This window comes from Eubalaena glacialis, chromosome 9 (assembly GCF_028564815.1).
Source record: "Eubalaena glacialis isolate mEubGla1 chromosome 9, mEubGla1.1.hap2.+ XY, whole genome shotgun sequence".
Classification (NCBI taxonomy): Eukaryota; Metazoa; Chordata; class Mammalia; order Artiodactyla; family Balaenidae; genus Eubalaena; species Eubalaena glacialis.
In genome coordinates, this window is record NC_083724.1 from 124,724,238 (window position 1) to 124,743,562 (window position 19,325).

Below are 19,325 nucleotides of genomic sequence, written 5' to 3' on the forward strand. Positions count from 1 at the left end.
TTTATTGAAACAGTTGCAAAACCTTGGCTAATACAATCATGATTCACTTGGGTTAAACATTGTTATCAGTCAGAATTTAGGCATATACTGTTAGAGAAAGAGGATTTTGTGAAGATTGCGTTAGAGGGCTATATCTGCATACTTATACTTTTTTCAAGTTTAAGGAAAGTACAGTTTGGGTATCTTCTAAGTATTTCTGCATATGCCAACCCAAAAGTCCTGTATCCCTCAGGGGAGAGTTAGGAACAAAGTTAATAGGAAAAAAAGTGAATGATTGATGTTTATTTAAAAAAAAAAGATGAAAAGTCACAAATAGAGGTCTGGATGTTCAAGGAAGCACTGGTACTGCTGAAGCCCTGGGGTCTATTCCCTGAAGGCTGACACAAAATCCCAAGAGGAGAAGAGAGTGTTTAAATATCTTACGTGAGGGTCAGCAGTGCTTCTGTAGGGTAGGCTGCATGTGGAGAAGTGTCAGTAATTTAGAAACAGGATGTGGAGTTTGGTGCTGAGTCAGGATGCGAACATGGCACGACCCACAAAGTGCAAATCACTGGGTAGCTGACTGAGGCGGCAGGTGTGCCCACTCCCTCTGTTACTCTAAAAGGAATTCTCTTTACGAGAACGCTGTCTTCTGTGATAGTGGCTGTGATTCGTGTTTTGTTTTTACATCAAATGAGCAAGAGAATTTCGCTATTTCAGGGGTGTTCAGAGACAAATTGGTTTTTGACTTTAGTGTACTGACATCTAAATTGTGTTAGTCAAACACACCAGCCGACCAAGAATAAGAACAACAGAGAGTGATAATATAAGTAGCAGTTCTAGGAAACAGCCAGCATTTAAGTTTCTTTGATGTTCGTTATTTACAGGAAAGCACTTACACATTAAGCCCTTTATTCCGTGCTGAGTAGATTAGCGGGGGTCTTCGTTCCCTTTGCTCAGGCGGTGATGGCTGAACCCAAATACCGGGGCAGGTCAGTGTAGCCGAGATAGAGTTTTGGGAACGAGTTCACTTGAGACAGAGAATTGTGTCATATCAGTAACTTCCTCATGGTAGTGATAGAGGGAAGGGGAGAGGGAAGCACAGCATGGGGCCGGGAAGTGTAGGAGCCTCCCAGGAAAGAGCATTTCCTGAAGTCAGCGCACTCTGGGCGCGGGGGAGTTACTGGGGGGTGAAGCATTTATCAGGTATTTATCCCAAGGCAATCATGACCTCTCTGTCAGTTTTATAGGAGGACAGCAAAACTTTGGGCCAGAAGTTTATTTTTCTCCATATTTCCTTAGAATTCCAAACAGTTTCTGAATTTCTTGGAATTCCTATTAATTAGTCATCAAACATTTAAAATATTAGTATGGAAACATACATGTAGGGGTGTGGGAGAGGCGATTTCTACTTGAGAAATCAGGAGGAGGATGGTGTGGAAATGAATCCCTGAGTTGCAGAGAGTTCATCGCTTCATTTCATAGAAAAGCAAAACTGTTTCATCGCACGTTTCCGAGACCCCAGGGAGGTTTCCATGCACCCACATTTAACACCTTGGGAAAGGCCCTTCTGCCGTCTCACCCCAGCTCCCTGAACCCCAGGAGGAGAGCAAGTGAAGACTTCCCAGTTAATAGCATGTCTGGGGCAGAGATGGTCTCCTGATGACCGCTGACCAATGAGCTGGGAGACGCTGAAGTAACTGATGTCACAGAGCCAGGGAGCTTCAGAGCATCCATTCCTGTTTACTGACACCTGTGTCAGTGCTTTTTACCAATGTGCATCTCACTGCTTCTCTGACTTACTGTAAACAGACTTAACTACAGACAAAAAGAAACTTCCTTAACCTGGTAAAGACTCTCAGAGGCCAAGAGCTACATTTGAGTGTAAGCAGGTGAAGCGTCCTGAATCAGGACCACGGCCAGCTCTGCCTGGGCTGCAGTGGTGGGCTGGGTGAGGGCTGAGCTTTGAGGAGGTGGGCATCGGAATGTTTTTGTAAATAGTGTTTAGTCCACTTCTGTTTCCGATAGAGACTTTAAAAATTGCACTCAGTACACACTGTATTCAATAAATAAAAAACTAGTTTCCGAAGAAATAAACTTAATATTTGACGTGCTTTGAGGATGTCAGCACATAGGGAACGTTTATACAGCACTTAGGGAAGGAGGGCTGCCATGCAGTGTGATTAGTAATGTAAATAATCGACTAATATAAGTAACGTAGAACTTACATTGGGGGATTGTGTGTGTTTTGGGGGGGGTGAGGCATGGAAACAGAGAGAAGGGGCTTAATTAATTAATTTTGGCCATTTACATTGCTTAGGTTAGAAATTCCTACTGTTTTTCATTTATAGGAACAACTTATTGTTTCTTTCCTCGATCTCATGTAAGAGAAAAATGAATCCTTGCCTTATTTCAAAGAGTTCTTCCTAAGCTTCCCCCCCAACTAGATAGCACACGCTTGTCCCTGTTACCTTAGTGCCCTGGACTTCTCATCCTGTGACACCCATCATCTAACACCATCTCCTCAATTGACTGGATATTTCCTGAAGGTGGGTTTGTGTCTTATTCACCACTTTAGACTCAGAACCTGGCATACTTACTGGCTAGTGTATATTTTTGTTGAAGAGTGTATTAAAATACCTGTTATTTACAGAACATTTAGAGGAAAAAATGAGTAGTTTGATCAGTTGAATTGGTTAGTCTAGATGACCTCAGTCTAAAAGTTGTTTTCTGTGCTTATTTGTTGAAGGTGGTCTGAGAAGGGCGTAGAAGTCAGTCAACAAATGTTTTAAAGTAAATGTATTGAATGATTGAAACAAATAAGTTATTGCCAGAAAAAAAGGGCGAGGAAGATATGAAATTGTGAGGGAGAGATTAGTCCATAACTGTTTGAAGAAACTGGTAGGTACTCGCCTTAGATTTGCAAATACCTCAGATAATTGGTAAATATTTCCTTCCTTAGTGCTTTCAATAACATTAATTGTCTTCTGACCAGAGAAACAACCTGCTTCCAAAGCTCACTCTGTGCTTCACGCTGGCTTTGCAGACGTAGAGCGTTGTGTAAACTTCCACATATGTCATGTTTAACGTCATGTGTTTGGATGTTTGTCTCCTGATGGCTTTTTCTGTGAAGAATTGGCCTCAGACAAGCATGAAGCCTGTGTTCTTGTGCTGCTTTCTGTTACTCTTCTCGTTTCCATCACTGTGAAACCAAATAGTTTTATGAACAGTGAGAAAGAACACGGACTGCAACATATTTTCCACGACGGCAGCGTAGCCAGTTGTGTAGGGGGTTTGATATGAAGTGTGTGCTGGCTTCCCAGGTATGGCTCTGATCCCCTGTTTCACATTGTCACTCTGGGGAAAAGCTCCCAGTATGCTGATAGCCAAGGGTTTTGTTCCATAGTGTTTGTGTGTTGTGAACAAGGGTCCAGGGTTTGCATATTGTGAGCAGAGCCCAGGGTTTTTCCTCCTTTGCTGCCTGTACAGCTGCCGGTAATTAGCACTATTTCTAGATCAGTGTTTTGGGCTTCAATCAATGCTGCTGGTATTTAAAAAAAAAAAAAAATTGTTTGGCAAAATAAGCAAGGAGCAAGGTTGAAGAAGTTGTTATAGGACAGAACCAGCCCTGTTAATTTCTGCTTCATTTACACCAAAGGTTGAAAATAAAATCAATAAGGAAATGCTTTTGGCCTCCTAAGAAGACATTAAATCAAAGAATGATGAAGCTAGTTTAAAATGCTCCTTATCAAAAATAGAAATCAAAAGAGAGTGAATCCTAAAGCTCCTCTATTTTAACTGTATACTTTTGGAATTCATAGTTTTAATGACCTTATTTAAAAGAAGATCTAATTTCTTTGGGTAATTATTAAATGCATGGCTATGGTATTTATATTTCCATTGCTATACTGTTGAGATATTTATGATGGGAGGATTCAATCTCAAGGCATAAGTTTAGCAGAGTCCCAAAAATATTTAAACTGAATTGAACTTACCATAACTATTTTTGAAGTAATGACCCTCTATGGTATCAATATCAATAACAGTATCATACATTGATATTGTTCTTAGGGAGAGTGAAATCCAACATTTATTTCAAACTTAACGTTTGCAAAGCTCTTCACTAAGTGCCTTAAATTGATTTAGTTTTTACAACAACCCTAGTGGTTTATACCAAAGATTATTTTGCCCATTATACAGAAACAAAAGCTGAAGCCCAGAGATTCTGGGTATTCTGCCTGAGATTACTCGTATAAACAGATAGAGAGAGAGAGACAGAGAGAGATAGAAAATAGGGCAGATTGAAGATTTGAAATCATGTCTACCTTTTTTTATATAAGCATTCCTTTTTTATAATAAATGGACTTTAATTGTGTTCGTGGACAGATGTTTATGTAACTCATGGAGTATCTCCATGAATCTCTTTGGTTAGAATATAGACCGTTTGCAACACCGTTTTTTTAATAGACTTTATTTTTTAGAGCAGTTTTCGGTTTACAGCAAAATTGGACAGAAGTTAGAGAATTTCCCACGTGCCCCCTGCCCCACATGTGCACAGCTTCCCACTGTCACCACCCCCATCAGATGGGACATTTGTTACAATTGTAAACCTACACTGACACGTCAGGGTCCCCCAAAGTCGAAGTCCACAGCTCATATTACTTTTTAATATTAATTGCATTTAAAAAAAAGGTCATAGTGTTTTGAATACTACAGTGAATTAGGATAATGTTGTTTGATTCCTCTTTTTAAGACACAGATAATAGCTAAACTTCATAGTGTTTTATTTATGTCTGGAACTTTTCTAAAGATATACATATTATATATAATAAATATATATTTGTGTGTATATGTATGTATATAGTTGCATACAGACACATGTATGCATAACTAATTTAATCTCACAACAGTGATGTGAGGTGAAGTGGGTTACAGTTATTACCTCATTTTATTCATGGAAAAAGCTGAGACATAGAATTTATAGAATTTGCCCAAGTGATAGATTTGGACATTGAACCTGGCCATTGAGGTTCCAGAATTTATTATGTTGTCTTTTGAAACATACTATTTAATATTGATAAAGCATTTATATAAATGAGGCATTCTTCTAAGCATTATGGAGATAACTCATTTTATCTTAAAACAATCCTACATTCCTTTACTAAAATCTCTGGCTAAAGACCGCCTGATATATAGTTTCTCAGCATATTTTAATGCACATCCTTTCTTGCTGAAAATGCAGTTCTTTGGTTCTCCTTTTATTCTGATATCAGCCTCAAGAACCACTTGGGAATTGCTTGGAAGAAGAAAATTGAATTCGTTAGACTGTCCGTTTAGATCAGTCCACATGATTTGGTCAAGTTTTACTTTAGATGTTCCCCATCACACAAACAGAAAGCCTATTTCTCAAATATAGAACTAAGTAACATTGACAGTACTTTTTAAGTGCACAGCACTCATATCATTACTGTGATATTATTTCCTCCTGTTGAAAGTCTGACGTCCTCAGGTAGCCCCTTCTGACCTGACCAGGCAGGAAACTCTCTGTAGGAATGTTTCAGGACACACGCCTGAGCCAGACTGCCTGCCTTCACGGTCTCGCCTCCTCTACTTGGCTGTGTGACCTTGGGCAGGTCACTTAACCTCTCTGTGTTTCAGTCTCTTCCTCTGTCAAGAAGGAATGAGAAAAATTGTACTTTCTGATGATGTTTGAAAGATTAATGAGTTAATATACAAAAACAATTAGAACAGTACCTGATCTAAAGTGGGCGGGCATAATACAAGCGTGAGCTACTGCTACTTTTTCCTGAACATGTTGTGTATTTTGTAATCATAGACTTTCATTATGTCTGAGTTTTGCCCTAGTTAAATGTTCTGCCCATCTCTTCCCTTGTTTTTCTGGCATATTCTCCACTCTGCAGAAGCTTTTAGCGCTAATGGTTAATGGTGTGTAATTTGAAACTAGACTGGCTGGCTTTGAGGTCTGATAGAGGATGACTCTGAACACATTAAACTCCCCAAGACTCAGTTTTCCTGTTTGTAAGACAGACATGATAATTATGCGATCTATGTTTTTGTGAGAATTAAAGACATCATTTGTGTACAGCTCTTTTCACAGTGTAAGCACTCAGTAAACATTAACGATTGAGAAATCTCAATTCGGCTTTCTCCCACATGCCTCCCAGCCCAAGGAAGAATCAAACTCTCCTTTATGACTGTGTCCATAGCACATTAGAAACACTTTTAATCTCCCTGCATTAGAGTTGTTTGTGTTTGTATTTAATAGGTAAAGGTTGAGTTGCTCTTGTATGTGAGACCATCGGGTGGCTCCCGTCATGAGGGTGGGAGATGAAGATTCCTTTCTACTTCGTGTAAAAGGACGTGCATGATGTCGCTGTTGAGGGTGGAGAGGATGAGGACGTGGTGGAATATGTGAGGACGGCTGCTTAGAGGGAAGAACCGGGCGTCAGCGCTCCCGAGAGCTGTTAGGTGCTGTGACTTGGACAGCCTTGCTGCCTTCAGTGATTTTTCTGGTTCATGTCGTTTACCGCTGCCTGTTTCCCCGTTCCCGGTGAAGAGAGACTTCAGACCAGGAAGCCCAGAGTACACGAGCGGGTCCCCCGTGTGTAGGACCTCCTGGACTGCTTGGCAAAGTCACCTGTGATGGCCTCGGGCATGTCCTCTGTGTCCTTTCCGAGGGCTGGAAGCCCAGTGGGCAGCCCCGGGCATGGGGAACGGAGGGAGTTCATTCATGCACAAGCCCTTTTCTCTGCCATCCGTTCTGGCTCCCTGACAGTCTCTTATACAAGGAAAAGAGTAAGAATTGGGGAAAAGTGCAATGAAGGAAGATTCAAATATTGCTCGATGAAGTACAGTTTGCAATAGACCAGAGAATAGTGAGGCCCTTGGAGAGAGGAAAAACTGGGTAATTCATGAAGAAGGTAAGTTTTAGGGATGTACTTTAGGTGGATCTTAGGATCTCCTAAACCCATGTCCTTTAGTGATGGGGATTAAGAGTCTCAGATTCAAAGTCCAATTACATTAATTAGATTTCTGAATTATAGGAAGAGAGAGAATTACACGGGCCAAATAGCTGCTTTTTACATTAAACAAATATCCCATCCTTTTGTCTATAAGGAAGTTAAAACTGTCTATTATTCTTATTTTTCTAGATAGAAATCTATTTCTATATCGTCATCATTTACTATTTTGAAGGAACTGGAAAAAAACCATGACTGTTTATTAGTTAAATGTAAAAAAGTAGGAAAATACTATACAAAAATGGTATAATTGCCACCAACTTTAACATTTTCCTTGAACTCTTATGAAAACAACATGTGGGAAGGGAACCCCTTTAAAAGATAGAAAAGGGGGTACACAGTGCACACTCCCTCCCAAGAACCCTCAGTCCACTCCTGCTCTTCCAGAAACTTCCTACACACACAAATCCATACAAACACAATTATCTCCTAATGGGAGTGTTTTATTCATGTTGTTGTGCTTTGTTTTACTAACAATATGTTTTGCACATTTGCAACTCAGCATATGCATCTTCCTCCTTGGAATGGCCATAAAAATCCATGACATGTATGCACCACAATTTATTTACCCAATATCTCATTGACGGACATTAGGGTTAGTCCTAGCTGTTCCTCTTATACCGTTACTTACCGCACTCTTTGGCGTGCATCTTGGTGTCCACGTGTGCATATTTTGACTGTAAATTCCTAACAATTGAGTTGCTAAGTCAAAGGGAAAGTATATTTAAATCTTGACAGATGTTGCCAAACGCCCCACAAAGAAATTGTATCGGTTTCTCTACTTCAAGCAATATATGCTGGTGCCTGTTTATCACACCCTTGCCAGTACAAAATACTGTTTAAATATTAGTAATTTAGAATTTTCAATTGTTATGATTTATTCTTGACTTTAAATTGGTTTATATAAAATCACATGATCCTATCAATAGAGGCATAAAAAGCATTTGACAAAATCCAACCATTTATAATAAAAACTCTCAGTAAACTAGGATTAGAGGTGAACTTTCTCTACTTGATTAAAAATATCTACAAAAAACCGACAGCTAACATCATATTCCATGGTGAGAAACTTGACGTTTGCCCACTAAGATCAGTTACAAAGCAAGGCTCTCTCCCCTCTCACCAATCCTTTTCAACATCATATGGTAATTTCTAGTTAATTTGAAAATAACAAAAAGGAAATAAGTGTATACATATTGGGAAGGAAGAAATCAAACTGTCTTTGCAGATGAAATGGTCATCTGATATAGAAAATATGAAAGAATTGACAAAAAAAACCCTGCTAGAACTAATAAGCAATCACAGCAAGGCTGAAGGATACAAGGTTAACGTACAAAGGTCATTTCATCGCTATATTCCAGAAATGTACAAGTGAAATTTGACATTAAAAAAAAAATAACATTTTAACAATTTGGTTAAAGTTCTTCCATGGATTAGAAGAACTGATGTTGTTGATGTGTCCATACACCCAAAGCCATCTATAGATTCAGTGCAATCCCTATTGAATTCCAGTGGTGTTTTTCACAGAAATAGAAAAAGCAATTCTATAATTTGTATGAAACCAGAAAAGACACCAAATAGTCAAACTAATTTTGAGAAAAAGAACAAAGCCAGAGGCATCATGCTTCCTAATTTCATACTGTACTACAAAGCTATAATAATTAAAATAGCAAGGTACTGACATAAACATGGACATATAGACCAATGGAACAGAACAGAGAGCCCAGTAATGAACCCCTGCATACACAGTCAACTAATATTTGACAAAGGAGTCAAAAACACTCAATGGAGAAAGGACAGTTTCATCAATAAATGGTTCTGGGGAAACTGGATAACCACATACAGAAAATGATACTGAACCACTTACAAAAATTAACTCAAACTGTATTAATTAAACATAGATCAGATACTGTAGAACTCCAAGAAGAAAACAGGGAAGAAGCTCCTTGAATTGGTCTCGGCAATGATATTTTACACGTGACACAAAAGGCAAAAGCAATGAAAGCAAAAATGGGACTACACCAACCTAAGAAGCTTCTGCACAGGAAAAGAAACCATCAACTAAATGAAAAGGCAACCTACAGAATGGGAGACATATTTGCAAACCACATATCAGATAAGGGTTTGTTATCCAAAATATATAAAGAACTCATACAAGTCAATAACAAAAAACAAACAATCTGATTTAAGAATAGGCAGAGGACCTGTCTAGGCATTTTTTCAAAGAAGACATACAGATGGTCAGTAGACACATAATGCTCAGCATCACTAATCATCAGGGAAATGCAAATCAAAACCATAATGAAATAGCAACTCATACCTGTCAGAATATCTATTATCAAAGAGACAATAAATAACAAGTGTTGGTGACGATGTGGAGAAAAGGAAACCGTTGTACACTGTTGGTGAGAATGTAAACTGGTCCAGCCACTGTGGAAAACAGTATGGAGGTTCCTCAAAAAATTAAAAATAGATCTACCATATTATCCTGCAATCCCACTCCTGGGTATGTATCCAAAGGAAATGAAAACAGGAGTTTGAAGTGATATATATATTTCCATGTTTATTGCAGCATTATTCTCAATAACCAAGATATGGAAACAACCTAAGTGTCCATAAGTGGATGAATGGATGAAGACATTGTGGCATATATATACACAATGAGATATTATTCAACCATAAGAAAGAAGGAAATCCTGCCATTTGCAACAACATGAAGGGACCTTGTGGACATGATGCTTATTGAGATAAGCCAGACTGAGAAAGACAAATATTGCATGATATCACTTATATGTGGAATCTAACAAAGTTGAAATCATAGAAACAGAGCATAGAATGGTGGTTCCCAGGGGCTGGCAGTTGGGGGAACTTGGGGAGATGTTGGTTCAAGGGTGCAAACTTGAAACTAGAAGATGAATGAGTCTTGGAGACTGAATGTACCACTTAGTGATTACTGTCAACAATACTGTGTTATGTACTTCAAAACTGCTGAAAGACTAGATCTTAAAAGTTTTTGCCACAAACAAGAAATGATAGTTTCGTGATGTGTAGAGGTATGAAAGTTTCAGTGGCAATCATGTTGCAGTATATAAAATGTATCAAATCAACTCATTGTATACCTTCAACTTACACAGTATTATCTGTAAGTTATATCTCAATATAAACAAAACAGTACCATTAACATTGGTGCCCCCAAAATGAAATACTTAAGGAATAACCTAACAAAATGAGTATAATATGTATATGAGGAAATCTACAAAAGTGTTGAAAGAAATCAAAGAAGAACAAAATAAATAGATATTCCATGTTCATGTGTAAGAAGACTTGATATTGTCAAGATGTCAGTTCTTCCCAACTTGATCTACAGATTCAATTCAATTCCAGTCAAAATCCCAGCAAGTTATTTTGTGGATACGACCAACCGATTCTAAGTTTATATGGAGAAGCAAAAGACCCAGAATAGCCAACAGGATATTGAAGGAGAAGGACAAAGTAGGAGGCCTGACAGTACCTGATGTCAAGACTTAGAATAAAGCTGTGATAATCAAGACAGGGTGGTATCAGGGAAAGAATAGACAAATAGATCAGTGGGACAGAATAGAGAGTCCTGTAGTAGACCCACATAAAGGGTAGTCAGCTAATCTTTGACAAAGGAGCAAAGATGGTCTTTTCAACAAATGGTGCTGGAACAACTGGACATCCATATGCAAAAAATGAATGTAGACACGGACCTTATATCTTTCACAAAAATAAACTCATAATGGACCACAGATCTAATGGAAAACACAAAACTATCACATTCCTATAAGATAACAAAGGAGAAACCTAGACGACCTTAGGTACGGCACTGCCTTTTGACATTTAACATCAAAGACACAATCTGTGAAAGAAATAAAGGATAAGGTGGACTGCATTACAGGTAAAAACTTCTGCAAAAGACAATGTCAAGAGAATGAGAAGACAAGGCACAGACTGAAAAAAAATACTTGGAAAAGACACATCCGATAAAGGACTGTTATCCAAAATATGCAAAGAACTCTTAAAACTCAATAATAACAAAACAAATAACCTGAATTTAAAAATGTACCGTAGACCTTAACAGATACCTCACCAAAGAAGATGTATAGATGACAATAAGCAGAAGAAGAGATGCTCCACATCCTACGCCATCAGGAAAATGCAAATTAAAACAACAACGAGATTCCACTCCACACCCGTTAGAATGGCGGAAATTCACAGCACTGACAGCATTGAAGCCTGGGGAGGATGTGGAGAAGCAGGGACTCCCATCCCTGCTGGTGGGAATGCAGATTGGTGCAGCCACTTTGAAACACGGTTTGGCAGTTTCTTACATAAATAAATATATCCTAACCAGGTGTTTCAGCAATCACACTCCTTGGTATTTACCCAGTTGAGTTGAAAATGTATGTCCACAAAAAAAACCTGCACACAGGCACGTTTATAGCAGCTCTTTTCACAATTGCGGAAACATGGAAGCAACCCAGATGTCCTTCGGCAGGTGATGGGTAAATAACGTGGGGAGCATCCAGGCTGTGGACTATTATTCAGCACTAAAAAGAAATGAGCTATCAAGCCCTGAAAAGATAATGAAGGAATCTGAAATGGATATTACTAAGCCGATATTTAGAAGTCGGTCTAAAAAGATGGCATTCTGTGTGATTCCAGCTATATGACGTTCTGGAAAGGGCAAAAACTATGGAAACAGTATAAAGATCAGTGGTTGCCAGGGGTTGGGGGGGAAGGGGGGGAGGGATGCATAGGTGGAGCACAGAGGACTTTTAGGGCCGTGAAACTACCCTGTATGACACTATAATGGTGGATACAGGTTATTATTCGTGTGTCCACATCCACAAAGTGTACAACACCAAGAGCGAACCCTGATGTAAACCATGGACTTTGTGTACTGATGTAGGTTCCTCACCTGTAACAAACGGACCACTAGGTGGGGATGTTGATAGTGGGGAGGCTGTGCTTGGGGGGAGGGGGAGAGGGTCCACAGGAAGTCTCTGCACCTTCTCAATTTTTCTGTGGACCTTAAACTGCCCTAAGAAAATAAAGGTTTTTTGTTGTTGTTTTTTAATCTCTTTTCAGTTTCAAGAAGAAACATGTGTGTGTGTCTTTAAAAATGGATGGATTGGTGGTTTAATATCAGTCATTCCCTTCCAAATTGTAACACGGTGAAACATGATACAAACATAGTGGTGAATTAAAGAAATTTGACCGAACCATTAACATTTGTTGGAGCTGCAGCTTTTTTTTTTTTTTCAAACAAGAGGATAGTTTTATTACAAGATAAGAAGGTTTAATAAAAAAGGTTTAGTAAAAAGGTCCCAACACTAGAAAGTGTTAGATATTTAAACAGTAACAAAATGTGCATAATTTACTCATTCTCTATTAATTAGACCTATTATTTTTAAAGCAGTTGGTGTTTGATGGACGCGTGCTCTGATGAAACTAATTACCGTTTTACATGTTTCTCGTTTTGGTGATTTCCTCATCAAATGAATATTTCTTATTCTAAATAGTTCCCTTTTTAAATAATTTTATTTCTTAGCATTTTAGAGAATTTAATATGATGATTCTTAATACTGAGGTTTCCAGTTCAGCTATGAATTCATTTTATTTTAATTATGATATTTTAAATCTTACACCCGAACTTTCTAGTACCAAGATTTCATTAAAAAATTCAACATTTGGGGTAAATTACAGCTGAACCTCTTGTTAGCCAAGTGTTGGCAGAGAGACTATAGTATTTCTGGGTGAGGCTGGAGCATATTAATTTTTAAACTTTGTAGAAAGCCTTTTTTCTTGTAGCTGACTCATATAGATAATTAGGGAATGTAGAGTCATGTGCTACTGTATTCAGTGAATGGTTTGTGTTTCTTCTCCTAGATTCCTGATTTATTTTACTTAAATATTTCCTTTAGATTTCTTTAAAATACTTTGAAAACCATTTTCAATGTTCAGCCTATCTATTGTCAAAATATGGAACTCTATGCTTCCTATTTATTTTCTCTATTCCCATTGTGATTTTGAATGTGTAAGTTGTATTCACTGATGTTCATCTGTGGGCAGAGACCATGGACCACACAGCAGAGGGGCCCCCTTCCCTTCCGTGGGGTAGACAGTTGCCCGGAAGTGGCTGCCCTGCCAGGTACACAGTTTTCAGCAGCATTTCACACTGGTCCTCTTTGTGAGGTCACGTGAGGAGCTCCTGTGAGTAGACCCAGTTAGAAGTAAGGTTTGTCACATTAGAGACGGTTCAGGAGTGGGCGTGACCGCTTCCTCTCTCATTCCTGCCCAGGGACTAAAGGCAGTCTTTCTAAGGCCTTGGGTGTGGTAGACCCACAGGGAATAAGGAACTTGGTACCAGAATCGCCATGTGAAAGGTCATCCAAGGAACAAACTTATATTAAGACGCTGACATTTTAAGCTATGCGGTCATAGCTAGCATTATCCCAGTGGTAAATGTATTTGAAATCTACTCTCAAGAAAATTTGAGGATGACATTCATGCTGGAAAATCATAGACGTATGTAGTGGAGTCATGGTCATGACCAAGTTTTACGTTGGCTACAAACACAGGATTACAGACAGCTGTCGGAGAGCTGGTCCACTGGGCGCCTCCCCTGAGCATGATGTGGCGTCTTGTGCCCTAAGGACCAGCAACCTCCCAGAACGCACATACCCGAATGTGGCGCGTGTTTCATTCCCACTAGAGGCACTTTGCATACTTCTCACAGATGAAATTGTAGCATGTGAGACACAGGGATCACTGATTGGAGTTTCCAGATGATTATAAAAAATTACTCCAGACTGTGCGGTCTCAGTAAAGTTAGAGGGATTTTGCCTGTTTTATATTAAAGACACAACATGAGTTGTATTAATTGAATTCATAGACGCAACACATAATTATTTATAATGTTTGCGCTTTGATGACAAAGATAAGAAGCTAACACACTTGTGGGAACAGAGTACAGGCCTCATCATTTCTCTGGGTTCCCTTCTTGTTTTAGCATTAGGTCCACTGATACGTGTATAAGGTTTGCAACTAGAAGAAAAAATGATTTTGGATCTGGAAAGTTCTTTAGAGACAACTTAATTCAATCCTGCATTCTAAATATAAGGCAGTGTTTTTTATGATTATGGAAATGGTGATGATGAGGATTGGGTTGAGTATCATAGGAAAAACAATGCCTAAATATTTATTGCTAAGTTTACTAGGAAATCTGTAGGCACTTTACATGTGTTGCTTTATTTGGTAGGTACTGTCTTGTCCTCATTTTACAGGTAAAGACACTGAAACTCAGGTTGCTTACATGAATTGCAAAGTCCACACAAGCATCCGTGGCCGAGCCAGGAGCTGGGTTTTCGCCTAGTGATGTCTGAGCCCCCAGTTTTCGCTGCCACAGTTGGTACCTGTTGACTCACTTGTGGAGTCACACAGCTATTTATTAATATATTTAAGACTAAAGTCTATTCCTTCTGCATCCGGAGGCTTGTGTGGCTGTAAGAATTGATGTCCCCCGACACACACATTCTGGGAATTGTTCTGTGAGTTCTGTGGTTGTAAAGCGATCTCTTCTTATTAAGCTTCCTGTTTTCCCACCTTCGTTTTGTTCTTGGGTGAATGCTTCGGCTTCTTCACAGAGAAAGTGGAAGCCATCCTTGCGTTCCCTTTGATGCTCTGTTTACTAACTTGCTGAGCTATCAGTTTAACTAACACTTGTGAAACACCTGGTCAGTCTGCCACATGATGACTGCGATTGTCATTGTGACTATTATTATCAGCAGGGCCCTCATCATTCTCTCTTGTAAAGTCCAGTCCCTCAGCTTGGGTTCTAGACTCCAGTCATCCCATCTGTGTAATCCTTGCTCTAATAATTATTGCCCAGTACAATATCTTAAGCCTTTCTCTATCTCTTTACTTATTTACTTGAGTATATAAACAAATTTAAGTTTCTACAAGGAGTAAAAAAAGCAAGCATAGGGATTTCCCTGGTGGTCCAGTGGTTAGGACTTGGCGCTTTCACTGCCGAAAGTTCGGGTTCAATCCCTGGTCGGGGAACTAAGATCCTGCAAGCCACGTGGTGCGGCCGAAAAAAAAAAAAGCAAGCAAGCATACAAAAGCTCCACACTCCCTCTTTACCTGTGGTCCCCTTCTAAGGCTTACAGGCAATTCTACTGCCATTGGCTGGCAAATCTCTTAGAAGAATTTCATTTTTATTTCTTTGCTTCTCATTTGATTATCCACATACTGCACATGATTATTAAACATTCCTACAAGTTGCCTTTCCATAAATGGAGAATTTTGCCTTACTTTAACTTACAATTACTTTACTTAACTTAAAATTTTTATGCAGCTCAAGCAATGAAGCTACTTTCCTGTAGGACACTGGTAACTTCCATGTCACCAAATTCATCATTTATTGTTTTGTTCTTATCTTTTTTGAGCTTTCTGTGTCCATTTATTAATTCATTCTTCATTGAACACACATCCCTCATCAGCCGATCACTCATGGGGGTACTTGGATTACAGTGTATTTCGGGCAAAGAAAGCCCCGAATTTTGTCCCTTTCACATTTTGGAATGAAAGGCAGAAAATAAAGAAATAACACAATACTCAGAATAATGTAAGGTTGTGACAGATGAAAAGGTAAAATAGAGCTGACTAAAAGGAGATACAGGGGGTAGGGGGCAGCCCTCTCAGGATAGATGATTAAAAATTACCCGATGACGTCAGTCATTTTCAGGTATCAGGGAAGAGTGATCCAGGCACGGAGAACAGAGAGTGAAAAGACCTGTGGCAAAAGCAACCTCGGCATGTACCCCAAAGCCAGAACCAAGGCAGGAGTGTCTACAAGGAAGGTGAGATGCCAGGTCTGAGAGAGGGGAGCTTGTAGCTCTTACGGTGCTTTTAGATCACGTAAGGGTCCTGGCTTTTATCCTAAGGGTAGTGGGCGGCCACAGGAGGGCTTTGGTGGAGAGAGGGGTAAGAGATGAAACTCCTGTCCCAGGGGCTCCCGCAGGTGCCTTGAGGAAGCAGGCTGACAATCCAGGCTCAGAGTCAGACAGTGATCTCGTAACCTGGGGGGTGGGGGGGAGGGGGGCGGTGCTGGGGCACGGGGGATGGTGGGGGGGGAACGGAGTGCAACTGGAAGGTGAACCCGATCAGCCTTTGGATGACTTGGATGGCTTGTTTGAGGACATGCGGAAGAAGCTTGTGACTTTGTGATAAATGACTACATATAGCCATTCCCATATAAAATCCATAGAACCGTGGCCTTTGTTCCCCGACCCAGATACATCCTATTATTTCTCTCCTGGAAGGTGAGAGCCCCTCTCACGGCTGCTGTAGTCTCCCCGCTGCGGTGTCGCAGTGATCGGGAATCGGGAGCCTGCTTTTGTGATGACACACGTCACATCACAGGATTCACGCACGGCTCCTGTATCCACGTGCTTTAAACTTACCAGCGGGGAAGGCAGCTTGGAAGCATCAGAGCCTGGTCCTGGGGAGGCCCGGATCCCCACGCCGATCACTGAGGCTGGGCTGGCGGGTCCCGGGAGGCCACCAGTAACACGTGCTCCTGCTGCCGGGCTGCCTGCGTTACTACTGGGAGCCCCGTGGAAGTCACCTGGAAGGAAGGGTTGGGACTGCCTATGAGCAAAGGACCTGTGGGAAATCAGAGAAAAATTCTTGAACAAGTGAACGTGGTGAAAACTTGACTTTGAGGTGTTTTGCTTCCCGGCATGTTGCTTTGGTTTGGAGTCAGTGAGGATCAAAGGGAAAAACAGTTTAAGGAATTTGGGAAACTTGGAAGAGTTAATTTTGAAGTGGAATCATTTTACTTGCAGATTCTCTCTGTGTTTCAAAATTCCATATATTTTAATGGACTGTTATAGAAGAAAGGGGAACAGTATGGCAGACTTCCAGAGCTCAGGGCTATAACGTCAGCTGAACCTTCATCCATTCCTTTTGCACAAATGTAGCAAACCAACATAGAAATTTTGATATCCTGGTGTTGGTGAGATTAAAAGTTTCTTTTGAGAGATGAGGTATCTCTTTTTCCCATTTAGCTTCACAGAATAACTCTCATTCCATGAATTGGTCTCTATATTTTTTAATGTGAAAATAAAATTTGTCTACCTTTTCACCTGATTATATAATTCTAGTGTCAATCTGAATGCCAGAAAATGTGGTGCATTTTGGTTATTTTATATTTACAGCCCATACTGAAACTTCAGAGCTCTTAGAATGGTTTCCACGGATTATGATCGTTGTAGGTGTTTATCCATTTATGAAATTCTAATACTGAACACAACATTAAGTCCTGAATGTTTGATGAACACAAAAAAATGAGTATAATTGGTATGTTTTCTGCAAGCAGTTTTTCTTTGTAGGGAGATGTGCAACACAGTGGAATGTGTCATCTCATTTTAATAAGACGGTTTGATGTAACTGCAGTTTCCACTGTTATCTCCGTGTCTTCAGAATAATGGGTCCAGAAGAAGGTGTTACTTGTTGCCAGTTTGCCTGGCCAGGCTGTGTAAATTATAGCAAGCTGATGATCTTTGCGAGCATTTTGAAAGGAAGTTCCTGCTTTGATGCTTGTTCCAATGTTGAATTCTCATTGGGAGGAATTTCTTGGGTCCTTGGTTTCAAACAATCCAAAGCAACCCTGTGATGAAAAACACTGCAGTTGGTCCATTTCTCTCCAAGTCTCAGCAGTGATTCAAAAACCTAATAAATATAAAGAATGATGAAGTTGTCAATTAAAAGAATATTATGCGCTGGGCTTCTCTTCAAGAAGCTCAACTGTCTCATTTCTTGTGTAGACAATCCCCAATCTGTATCTGAGTGGCTTCTAGGTAGCAATTTCCTGTTTTCTTCCAAAACAATATCATCTATCCTGCTTCAGTTTTTTTTTTTTAACGTTTCTTTAATTAATTATTTTATTTTTTTGTATTTATTTTTGGCTGTGTTGGGTCTTCGTTTCTGTGCGAGGGCTTTCTCCAGTTGCGGCGAGCAGGGGCCACTCTTCATCGCGGTGCGCGGGCCTCTCACTGTCGCGGCGTCTCCCGTTGCGGAGCACAGGCTCCAGACGCGCAGGCTCAGTAGTTGTGGCTCACGGGCCCAGTTGCTCCGCGGCATGTGGGATCTTCCCAGACCAGGGCTCGAACCCGTGTCCCCTGCATTGGCAGGCAGATTCTCAACCACTGCGCCACCAGGAAAGCCCCAAACATTAATTTTTAATGAAACTTTAACCAAGATACCATTGTATACATTTCATAATCTGTAGTTAATAATGTAGAAAAGATAGACTGGCTGCTAAGAGGCGAAAAGGAAAAACTCGTGAATTGTTTGTGGTCTTAGAACAGAGAAGGGTCTTTGCACTGAGGCCGTCTGTGTGCTTCGGGGCTGAGTCCTTTTACACAGGTCCTGTTCATCCAGTTTCTGCTGTTGTGACCCCAGAAATCTCTCCCTCTTATGGAGCTCAGTCTGACTGTGACATCTATCCTGTTGATCCTCATATCAAGAACTTTTAAAAGGAGGGGGGGGATAGCAACAAACAGAAACAGAACTCCTCAGCATTTTGTAATAATATCAGTGCAAAGCATTTTGCACTCACAGATTCAGTAGTGATGTTTGGCCAGTTCAGCAGTTGATTAAATGGGGCAGCTGTGGGGAGGGGTTGGGGACGGAGGGCTGCTTATGTGGGAATCGAACTGTAGCATACAGTTCATCAAGTTATATCCTTGACGTTTTCTCACTGAGAATTCTAGGGTTTGTAGAACAGTGTTATCGGAGGATGGCGAAAATAGTTAATTTTATAAAAAATTATTTAGTGCTGTGTGTCATGTGCACAGGGAGGAAACGCTGCCTCAGGAAAATCCTCCTGACCTGCGCTGAAAAGTTCAGCGTTTCTTTGTGTTGCTGTCGATGTTTTAGATCCCGGTGACCAATCCCCCTGAGATCTTAGTGGATCCTGAAAGGTCATATAACCTTTTCTTTCATCTAGTAAATTATCAAGAGAGAGATGAATGCATTACTGGGAAAAATATGAACATGGTGATCATTTAAAAGGCATTTTAATGTGTTTGTGGTATTAGATTTTATAAGAAGTGTCATTTTCTAGGTAGAAGTGCAGCTGCTTCAGTTAGCGTGAATTATTCTTTTCATACATTATAGTCTGAAGACTGATTAGCGTATCGCTGAGGGAAGATGCTATTTCTTAGGTTTTCTGTCATTTCCCTAAGAGGAATCGTCACTGCATTACAGACATCT

The 19,325-nt window shown here is 40.1% G+C and overlaps 1 protein-coding gene across 4 annotated transcripts in view; it reads left to right on the top strand.

The window, feature by feature from the left end:
- Positions 1-19,325, top strand: part of SPOCK3 (SPARC (osteonectin), cwcv and kazal like domains proteoglycan 3) — a 441,020-nt gene that overhangs the window by 187,732 nt on the left and 233,963 nt on the right. The window lies entirely within an intron of this gene.